This window comes from Octopus bimaculoides, chromosome 1, assembly GCF_001194135.2.
Source record: "Octopus bimaculoides isolate UCB-OBI-ISO-001 chromosome 1, ASM119413v2, whole genome shotgun sequence".
NCBI classification, from domain to species: Eukaryota; Metazoa; Mollusca; class Cephalopoda; order Octopoda; family Octopodidae; genus Octopus; species Octopus bimaculoides.
In genome coordinates, this window is record NC_068981.1 from 191,468,427 (window position 1) to 191,480,244 (window position 11,818).

General features: G+C 37.7%; 1 long non-coding RNA gene across 1 annotated transcript in view; it reads left to right on the plus strand.

Annotated features, from left to right (window-relative positions):
- Positions 1-10,956, plus strand: part of LOC106884161 (uncharacterized) — a 39,550-nt gene extending 28,594 nt beyond the window's left edge. The window contains exons 3-5 of the long non-coding RNA XR_008265668.1: positions 2,059-2,104; positions 9,717-9,756; positions 9,934-10,956. This is a non-coding gene — a long non-coding RNA (uncharacterized LOC106884161). The remainder of the gene's footprint in view (positions 1-2,058; positions 2,105-9,716; positions 9,757-9,933) is intronic.
- The last annotated feature ends 862 nt before the right edge of the window (positions 10,957-11,818 follow it).

An 11,818-nucleotide genomic window follows, 5' to 3' on the forward strand; every position in this document is an offset into this window, starting at 1 on the left:
TATATATATATATATATATATATATGTATGTATGTATGTATGAGATCGCTAACCATTGCACACATTTTTTTTTTCTGTCCTTGTTTCTTTCTGTGTTCCTTTCTGGAAGAGCGTAGGCTCGAAACGTTAAAGATTTTTTCAATTCCCGAGCGTTATACTAATACATCTGTTGGTTTTCTACACCACCTGTCTTCGTCTGTTGTTTTTGGGAGATATGCTGTGCTTGAGAAGACCCAGCAAGCCAAGTGAGACCATAACTGTGGCCTTGCCAGTGCAGCATAACCAGCCATTTAAGAGTACCCTGCAATCATTGGGCAATAAACTATGCTTATGAAGACCTGTTGAGGCAAGTGAAATTGTTGTTGTAGCCGATGAGAGTACTGCCCGATTGGCACCCGTGCCAGTGGCACGTTAAAAGCACCATTCGAGCGTGATCATTGCCAGTGCCACCTGACTGCCTTCTGTACTGGTGGCACATAAAAAACACCATTCGAGCGTGATCGTTGCCAGTATCGCCTGACTGGCTCCTGTGCTGGTGGCCTGTAAAAAACACCATTTGAGTGTGGTCGTTGCCAGTGCCACCTGACTGGCTCCTGTGCCAGTAGCACATAAAAAGCATTTAGGCATGATTGTGCCAGTGACACCTGACTGGCTCCTGTGCTGGTGGCCTGTAAAAAACACCATTTGAGTGTGGTCGTTGCCATTGCCAGTAGCACGTAAAAAGCACCCACTACACTTTCAGAGTGGTTGGCGTTAGGAAGGGCATCCAGCTGTAGAAACTCTTCCAGATCAGATTGGAGCCTGGTGCAGCCTGGTTCTGACAACCGGTGCTACTTAGCACCAGTTGTCAGAACCTACGGACATGTGGCATTATGAAACTAACTAATTATAAGACCATGGATTTAACTAACACTCTTCTCTTCTATCCTCCAACTGAGATATTGAATTATGGACTTCACTAAAATGTAAGACTATTGAATTGACGAACATTTTTCCTTTTCTCCTTTCTCTTCCTCACGTTCTCTTTCTATCTATCTTTGCCATATAATCGTTCTGATGATGTCTGTCATTTGCAACGAGGTAAATGCAAATTTACCCCAGCTTGATATACTGAAACAGCTGTAAACATACTCTCTTCTTAATTAAATAATGACTTTATAACACCAATGATCCACTTCTCAATGTTTCTCTATTTCTTATCTTCTCTCTCTATATATTAAACCACGGTTTTCCCTTTTAAATTACCTACTACCGTATACCTTATAACAAGGACCATACATACTGAGGTAATACCAGGATTGGTGACAGGAAGAGCATGCAGCTGTGGAAAATTTGCCTCGATAAACGTCATTTAACTCCATCCAACTCAAGCAAGCATGGAAAAGTGGATATTAAAATGACGGTGATAATGATTCCAATCCCCTTTCTTGCTCTCACTGTCCTGTACCCTCACTGCAATCCCCACTCCCTACTTGCACCTTCTTGACAACACCTGACCGTACATATTACAACCTTCATACCTCTCTTTTTTACCATCACATCTATGCTCTGATCCTCATTACTTGTGAGTATACTCTGGCACTTCACAATCTCTCTCCTGCTCTCTTTTACACTTTTGCTGTTTCTTACTCTCTCTCTCTCTTTCCTTTGGCTGGGTAGCCATGTATCTCCTCTTTAGCAGCACACCTATTTTTGCCCTCATTCCTGGTCGGTCTCTCTCTCTTTCCCTCTCTCCTTCTCACTCGCTGAGTAACTATGTACCCCCTCTTTAGCCAGATACCTATTTCTGCCTCCCTATTTCTGCTGATGTATTATTATTTGAATGCCTCACATGCGACTTCCTAAGAGGCTGGTTACACCTGAGTAGACTGGAGCAGCGAGAAAGGACACAATATGCTGACCAAATTAGGAATTGAACTTATGGCCTTATGATCATGCACCAAACACCCTAACCACTAAACCATGTGAATTTACTAATCTGCTTCTTTAATTCCAGAGCTGTATGTTATTAATTATTATTTTTTCATTTCTTTTTGTTGTTTTTTTTGTCTTTTCCAGAATCGTGTACCATTTATTAATTTACCAGATGAAATTATTACTGGAGGTAAAATATTATTTCTGAATTAGAAAATTTATTCTTTACATGGAGGTAATTTCATGACAATTACTTCTTTTGAGTTAATGATTGTATGTATACACCACAACAGCATGGTTCAGAAAGTTTACCCAGTTGTGTAAATCTAATGACATTCCTTTTTATATTCTGGTATCTGTACCTGATATAAATGTTGGTTGGTTTTTCTAGTCATGCTTTATATCATATGGAGAGAGAGAGGGAGAGAAAGAGAGTAAAAGAAAGATATAGAGATTTAACTCAAGAGGAGCACAATGAGTGCACATTCTAGGCTTGCTGGCTGGTAACGTGTAAATGAACACCACACTCAGAGTAAGAGAGACAGTATCATAGAGACTATGAAGGAGAATGTGTGTGGTTGTGTAGTGTGTGTGTGAGAGAGAGAGAGAGAGAGAGAGAGGTGGGATGAGTGTGTGTGTGTGTGTGTGTGTGTGAACTTCCAAAATATAAAGTTAACATCATCAACATCATCATCATCATTTAATATCCGTTTTCTATGCTGCTATGGATTGGATAGTTTGACAAGAGCTGGAGAGCTGCACCCAGTTCCAATCGTCTGGATGCCCTTCCTAATGTCAACCACTTTACAGAGTTGACTGGGTGCTTTTTAAGTAGAACTAGCACCAGGAGGACTGCCAGGTAGCTTGCCAGGTGACATTGAGTACAAGCATCGTTATGTAGTTAAGAATGTCCCCTCACAACCATATAGTTCTGAGTGTGATCCCATTGAAAAGCACCTTCAGCAAGTATCTTCTGCTATATCTTTCTACCAACTAATATTTTATGAGTGGAATCTGGTTGTTGTGAACTGTGTGGAAGCCTGTCGTATCTGTCATTACCATCATTGTTTTGCGTGCTTAAGTAACTAGAAGCTATGGTAAAGACACTTAAGATGTCACACAGTGGGATTGGACCCAGAATCTCATGAATGTGAAGTAAACTTCTTCACAACTTGGCCACACCCATGTCCTTTATAACATAACATTGTATTAAGGACAAAGAAATTTAATTTCCTGGAGCTGATATTCTAAATAAAATATTTGCTAAGCTTTGTTTTTTCCTTTCCCCATTATATACATCCAAATTCCATCTGATAAATTTCATAGTTTAATTAGAGTGAAGTGAAGATAGTTAACTGTTAATTGCAGTAATTTGATATTATAATAATTAGCAATCTTCTTTTACATTTATTAATTACTGTGCTAGACATAATGCTTAGTGGCATTTTCTGGATCTTTACGTTCCAAGTTCAAATCCTTCCAAACTCAAATTTGCCTTTCATCTTTTTAGGGTCAATAAAATAAAATACCAGTTAAATACTGGCATTTGATGTAATTGACTAATCCCCTAATAGTAAAATTAGTGACCTTGTGCCCAAATTAGAAAGAACTATTCTTACATATTTTAGCTGTACAATATAGAAGGCTAAGAAATTAGAAACAGTGGAATATAAGGGAGTTTAGATTTAGGAGATTAAAGGTCCACTAAAATCTACAGGGCAGTGAATTACTAAGTGAACAGTGTTATGATTTGTGAAATCATGTGAAAATAGTCCTTTTATCAAATAAGGGTTTAAAAGTAAAAGCATTAGTTGTACATATTCCCAGAACATTGTAAATTACAACTGAGAATGTTTTCAAGACGAGGTCTTTGCTAGGTTTACTTTTGGATCTCTCAATTCTCACTTTGCTTCCATGTTGAAATTTCTTGAACAAATTCAGCATACAGGAGTTCCCTTTGTCATGGCCTGAAGAATTATGATAAACAGGAGGAAGCTGAGAAAAGAGCCATGAGGTACACCGGCCTGTGTGATAAATTCCCAGCTAAACTGATTTACTCTTACTTTGCTGATGGCATCTCAGATCTCACAAGCCATCCATGTAGACATAGTTTAATTAGTGATCACCAGACTACAAAGTGTAGTACCCTGTCAAGGGCCTCTCTAGGTCAATGAATGTTAGGTATAGTAGCTTATTCTTAGCTAGGAACTTCTATAGTTATCTCTCTAGGAATAAGGCATTGGTGGCACTCTGTCCAGGTACAAACCCAAACTGGGATCTATTTCATTTCCTAATCAGTTCTGCTTTAACTCTTTCTGTTACATTCACAACTTGGTCCCTCTGTTTGATGTCTTTGTTGTTACTTCTCTCCTGAGCATCTCTTTTTCCCAGTAGCAGTTGATGACGATACTGCTATATCAGTTACAGTGTGGGTGACATGATCCTGTACTAATTGGTTAACTATGCAAGTAATTAACTTATTTACTACTTCACTATTTTAAGCTCTTAGTCCAGTTACTATCACTGCCTTTATATCTTGTATCGAACTTTCAGACATATAACTGATTCCTTTGTTGGATCTATTTAGAGGGGACCATTTCTTTCTCACATATTCTCTCATTCAGCAGTTGCACCTTGTAACATTTCTATGCCTCTTTGGTTAGTTCATTTATGTCATAGAACTCCAACAGCCTTGAACCCACTTCACTTCTTGTACTGTTTCATACCAAATGTCAAGTCACTGCAGACCTTTTACTTATCTGTCTCACCTGACTATAGTATATGTACAGCAATAACTGTTATGGTCATATTATGAGTGACTAATCTCAACTTAATTATTCTGTCTCATACTCTGGCTACCTCAGTTACTTTATCTATTTCTCCACCCCTCTCACCTTAGAACTATTTCTCACCGAGAGAAATTTGTACTTACAAATTAGTAATGCATATAGCAATGAATGAAGGTAAGGTTACATCAAGGTTCAATTCTCAGCCCCCTTCTGTTCAATATAATTCTCCAAATCATAACAGAATGTTTCAGACCAGCTTCCCATGTTAATGACCTAGTTTTATTTTAGAACTGAATTGGTAGTGGTAGTAAGAGTAGTAGTTGCAGTGGTAGCATTAGAAGAAGAAAAATTCCAAACATAGAAACCTAGAACTAAGAAGCCTCTAAGTAAACCTAGCAAAGTTTAAATAATTAGCAAGAGAGAGGACAGGACTCTGTTACCGTTAGGGAAATGGCCATTCCTGGCATGTACAGAATGAGTAGTTAGTAATTCTATACCCTTTACACAGTGTAAACTATGGACACACAAGATGTGTGTTCGATATATTTTGCTTTCCCTCATAAATTTCTGCTTCTGCTTTTGAAAGGAAGAGAGTTGATAGAGCAATCATTTGATGGATAATTTGTATTTTTTATTCTTAAAAATGTTGTCCTAGCTCCTAGTGAAATTTCTTTTAAGCAATCTTTATTTTTTTTTTCATATTACTGCCCTTGTTGAGAGGGGAAGGTACTTTTTTATCACAGTAAAAATGTTTATAAAACTCCACATTGGCAGCTTTTTCTTGTAGGTCAAGCCACCAAATAGAAACTCCTTCATTAGCTTAATGAGGAACAATTTTTGTAATTTAACAGATGATAATGAATTATTGAGCAAGCAACAACTGGGTCTGACAGGAATAGCAATTAGTTCATCCTTTTGATACAGATGTCTGAGATTCCCTTGTCCTAGTTCTCTGATACAAATCCCCTGTTTTAAAGTGAACTAGATTAAAACTTTCTATCAAAATTTCATGCTTAAGAATGACAAAGTTATTTGACTAAATTCTTCAAGCTCACTTTCCAGTCATGTGGTCTTATGTTCAGTCCCACTGTGTAGCATTTTGGACAGATGTTTTCTACTACAGCCTTGGGTCAACCGTCAACCAATGCCCTGTGAGTGAATTTGGTAAGCGGAAATTGTGTAAAAGCCATTGTATATATGTGTATGTGTTGTGTGTTTGTGTGTCTCTGTTTCCTTGACCCTCCCCACTTAATTGTTGTTGGTTTGTTTTCATCCCCTGTAGGCACAGGAGTGGCTGTGTTGTAAGAAGCTTGTTTCCCAACCACATGGTTCCTGGTTCAGTCCCACTGCATAGCACCTTGAACAAGTGTCTTCTATTGTAGTCTTGGGCTGACCAAAGCCTTGTGAGTGGATTTGGTAGACAGAAACTGAAAGAAGCCCCTCATATATATATATATATATATATATATATATATGCATGTATATATTTGTGTGTCTGTGTTTGTCCCCACCCACCATTGCTTGACAATCAATGTTGGTGTGTTTAAGTCCCCCCTAACTTAGCAGTTCAGCAAAAGAAAAAAATAGAATAAGTACTAGGCTTACAAAGAATAAGTCCTGGGATCGATTTGTTCGACTAAAGGCAGTGCTCCAGCATGGCTGCAGTCAAATGACTGAAACAAGTAAAAACATAAAAGAATGTAACTTAGCAGTTCAGCAAAAGAGACTGATAGAATAAAAAATAAGTATTGCGGGGGCAATTTGTTTGACCAAGCATTTCAAGATAGTGCCCCAGTATGGCCACAGTCAAATGAATGAATGAAACAAGTTAAAGATAAAAAAAGAAAAAGCAGTATATTTCAACAGATATATCATAACAAAAGAATTAAAGGTATAAAACAGGACATGCACTGACTTGTGAGGAAATAGTTTTATTTAAGTGAATATTAGTTCAATGATAATATCAAAATCAATACAAAAAGATTAAAGATGACTTCTGTTTGACATTTCTTGTCACCAAGAACTGCAATGAACCAAAGGGAGTTAATTTTCATATTTTTACGACAGTAAATTATTTGACTAAATTGTCACAACATACTTGCGCTATTGATATCATCATAATTTCTTTAACATTCACTCTTCCATGCTTGCATGGGTTAAACAGAATTTATTAAGGTAAATTTTCTACAGCTGAATTCCCTGCCTGTTGCCACCCATCACCTGTTTCCAAGCAAGATAATATTTCCTCATTCCCAGACGTGTTTTTGCAGAATATTGGAAATAAATGATAGTCATTTCCAATAATTATGCTATGTCAAGATAAAGATACACAAAACAAACACACACTCACACATAAGATGGGCTTCTCTCAGGTTCCATTTACCATATCACAGGCAGTCTCAAGTAGGTTTGTATCAACAGGGTTAAGCCTTGATTCATGATCATGACATATTGTCATACTGCACCCCCATACAATCCATCATCTACATCCTAGAATATGTAGTATGGCTCTCAACTAAACAGAAATGTGGTATAAATAAGAAAAAGGATGTGTAGGTCATGCTTTTATCAATCAAACTGATATGTGTGTGTCGAAGAACTGCTCATTCTGAGCTGCTAACCTAGGGTTATATAGTAACATCATCATCATCATCATCATTTAATGTTCGCTTTTCCATGCTTGTGTAGGTGAGGTGGAGTTTGTTGAGGCAAATTTTCTACAACCAGATGCTCTTCCTCTTACCAACCTTTACCAGTTTCCATGCAAAGTAATGTTTTCCTATAGTTAGACATGTTTTTTCATGGAAAACAGGAGACAAACAATCTTACTTGTATGCCTATGATGCTCATTTGCAACCATTACATGATGTCAAGACAAAGGTACTTACAAACACACACATATATATATCATCATCATCATCATCGTTTAACGTCCGCTTTTCATGCTAGCATGGGTTGGACAGTTTAACTGAGGACTGGCAAGCCAGAAGGCTGCACTAGGCTCCAATCTGATCTGGCAGAGTTTCTACAGCTGGATGCTCTTCCTAACGCCAACCACTCCGAGAGTGCTTTTACGTGCCACCGGCACGAGGGCCAGTCAGGCGGTACTGGCAACAGCCATGCTCAAATGGTGTTCTTTACATGCCACCTGCACAGGAGCCAGTCCAGCGGCACTGGCAACAACCTCGTTCTAATGTTGTCTTTCACGTGCCAGTAAGGCGACACTGGTAATGATCACGCTCAAATGGTGCTTTTTACATGCCACCGGCATGGGAGCCAGTCAGCGGCCCTGGCAATGATCACGCTTGGATGGTGCTCTTAGCTCTCTACTAGCACGGTTGCCAGTCAAACAGTGCTGTCATTGAATTTGATTTCGATTTCACTTGCCTCAACAGGTCTTCGCAAGCAGAGTTTAGTGTCCAATGAAGAAAAGGTACGCATAAGTGGGCTGGTTACACCACTGGCATAGGTCACAGGTTATGGTCTCATTTGGCTTGCCGGTTCTTCTCAAGCACAGCATGTTTCCAAAGGTCTCGGTCAGTAGTCATTACCTCGGTGAGGCCTAATGTTTGAAGGTTGTGCTTCACCACCTCATCCCAGGTCTTCCTCTTCCACAGGTTCCCTCTACGGCTAGGGTGTGACACTTTTTCACACAGCTATCCTCATCCATTCTCACCACATGACCATACCAACGCAATCGTCTCTCTTGCACACCACAACTGATGCTTCTTATGTCCAACTTTTCTCTCAAGGCACTTACACTGTCGAGTATGCACACTGACATTACACATCCAGCTTCATTCCTTGGAAACTTATGCATGTCCTCAGCAGTCACGGCCCATGTTTCATTGCCATGTAGCATGGCTGTTCATACACATGCGTCATACAGTCTACCTTTTACTCTGAGCGAGAAGCCCTTTGTCACCAGCAGAGGTAGAAGCTCTCTGAACTTTTCCCAGGCTATTCTTATTCTAGCAGCTACACTTTCAGAGCACCCACCCCTGTTACTGACTTGGTCACCTAGGTAACGGAAGCTATCAACTACTTCTAGTTTTTCTCCCTTGAATGCGGCAGAAGTTGTTCTCTGCACATTTTCAGTGTTTATTGCTCCTGAGCATCTTCCACATACAAAAACTATCTTCCTAATTAGCCTTCCTTTGATATTTCTGCACCTCTTATGTGTCCATAGCTTACACTGGGTACATCTTATAGTGTTTCTACCTATGCATTTTCTACAGATTGAGCAGGGCCATCCACCTGAAGGGATTTGTGGTTTGTCTGCCTTCCTACTTATTAGGACTTTGGTTTTAGGTAGGTTGACTCTAAGGCCCTTCGATTCTAATCCTTGCTTCCACACCTGAAACTTCTCCTCTAGTTCTGATAGTGACTCAGCAATTAGAGCAAGGTCATCAGCATAGAGGTGCTCCCAGAGGCATCCTGTCCTGAATTCCTCTGTTATTGCCTGAGTGCTATAGTCTAACCCATGCTAGCATGGAAAGCGGACGTTAAACGATGATGATGATGATGATGATATATATATGACAGGCTTCTTTCGGTTTCCATCAACCAAATCCACTCAAAGCTTTGGTTGACTCTGTCCTATAGTAAAAAACACTTGTTCAAGGTACTGTGCCATGGGATTGAACTCAGGATCACATGGTTAGGAAGCAAGTTCTTACCCACTCAATAATGCCTGTGCCAAAAAAAAAAACATACATAAATAAATGCAAAAATGTCAAAAAATAAATTCTCAGAACTTTAAATACTATGATATTTTTTTTCTTTTTACATTCATTGATCTCCAGCAAATACTGTTTCAACTCTAAATGCTGATTATTGATTGATGTTGATTTTTCATAATTTAAGAACAAGCTGAGTGTCCTTTAAAAGATTTGTTTTCTGAAGTTTTTGTGTTGATAAAATCCAATTTATTTCATAACATTTTCTTTAATTATTAAGATTATTTGTTATATTGTATTATTTAATGAATTGCATTCATTTTTCAATTTTCAGTTTAAAATTTGAGAAAGTGGTCTTCAATTAAAACAAAAAGGTAAGGAGTACCGTTTATCCATAGTTTTTGTTTTCTTCAGGTAAACTTTAATTACATAATTCTGCTTATTACCTTCTTCATTCCTTAATTGTCATTCAGCTTAATTTCATCATCATCATTTCATTTAATGTTCACTTTTTTATATTTGCATGGGTTTAACACAAATTGTTGAGGCAGATTTTCTGTGGATGGATTCTCTTCATCTGTTTCCAATCAAGGTAATACTTTCCCATTGTGAGACATGTTTTTTATGGAATACTGGAAACGAACAACCTCACTTAGATGACAACAGATGCTCATTTACAACCCTCACATGGTGTCTAGACATGGGCACACACACACACACACAAACATGCAGTAGGCTACTTTCAGTTTCTATCTACCAAGTCTCTTCAGAAGGCCTTGGACAGCCCAGCGCTATAGTAAAAGACACTTGCCAAGATGCCACACAGTTATATATTATTTACATATCTATAAATTATTTTTCATGTTTTTTGTATATCCAACATCATGTTTTTTTTTTCTTGATTCAGCACTATATCATCAGACATTTATTAAAACCTAGCAAAAGTTTATTTAAATATTCTTATCTAACTCTATCATCTACTTGAAAATAATATTTGAAATGTTTAAAAGCCTACTTCCTACAAAAACATACAATGAGAAAATAAAAGTATAAATTAAAATTAAACTGCTTGGTAGAAAATTGCTTTTTATGTTTTACACTTCCAACTAGGTCATGCTCTTGTTTTCTCTTGACCTACGAAGGTTACTACCACTTGTTAATACAATGAGAAATTTCTTAAAAATAGCTCACTTAAAATATCAATAACTTAACCGTAGTTGTATTTAGCATTCTACATTGCATAAAAAAAGCTGTCTTGTATTTAATACCAAAACAAAAAACAAAAAAAACAGAAGCAACTAATATGGATTAATGACTTTATTTTAATTAACCATAGAGTGTCTTATGTGACAGCTAATATATTTTGTCGTATGGATTGTCCTTGCAGGAAATGTGTCCTTATTTGAATGCCATAATCATGCAGTTTAATTTGCTTTTACTTGAGGCTTGTACCTACATTGAGAGGCAAACAAACTGAATGTTCTTCAAAATGAAATTTGTTCTACATTGATGCATCATACTCTCAACTGCAATAATATTGCAAACATTAATAAATCTTCTGACAGTGATTCTCACTCATTGTTTACTGGCCATCATTGTGGATTTCAAAATGTATCACGTTCATAAGTACTCTACATATGTTGCAATGTCAAATTGTCTTTGTTCAAACATCAGTCAATCAATTTCATCTTTCTTTGCTGGCATATCATAATTCAAGACTACTTTGTCCAGTACATTCATATATTTTTAAAATCGCAAAAGTAGTTTTAGGGAAGGTGCATGGCCTAGGTGTCAGGGTATTGCATTTACAATTGCAAGTTTGTGGTTTCAGTTCCCTAACTGGGCAGTGTGCTGTGTTCTTGAGCAAAACACTTTTTTTCACATCACTCCAATTCACTCAGTTGTAAATGAATAGCCCTATGATAGACTGGTCACCTGTCCAAGTGGGAACGTGATCTTGGTCACTTATATGCCACGGAAACCAGCCCTATCTTATCGTAGGACTAATGTTCATGCTAAACAGTAATGTTCAGGGGTTGATAGTTTTCAGAATATTTGGTTGCTATTTTTTGCATATCTAGCAACTGTGTGTGGTATCTTTCTTTGTCTCATGATCTCCATAAAGAATGATTTCTACTAACACAGGCACATGGTCAGAAATTGAAGGAAAGGAACTGTTGATTATGTCAACCCCAGTATTTGACTGATATTTTATAGACCCCACGATGATAAAAGGTAATTTTGGTCTTGACAGTTTTTGAACTCCAAACATAAAGTGCCATAACTAAATACCGCAAAGTATTTGGTCCAATTCTGTTATTTCAGAAAACATTAAATATATGAACAAATCACACCATCTCTGCACTCTCTCCATCATTCTTTGACCATTGGTGCTGGTGCAACATAGAAAGCATTCAGCATTCTTTGTAAAAGATC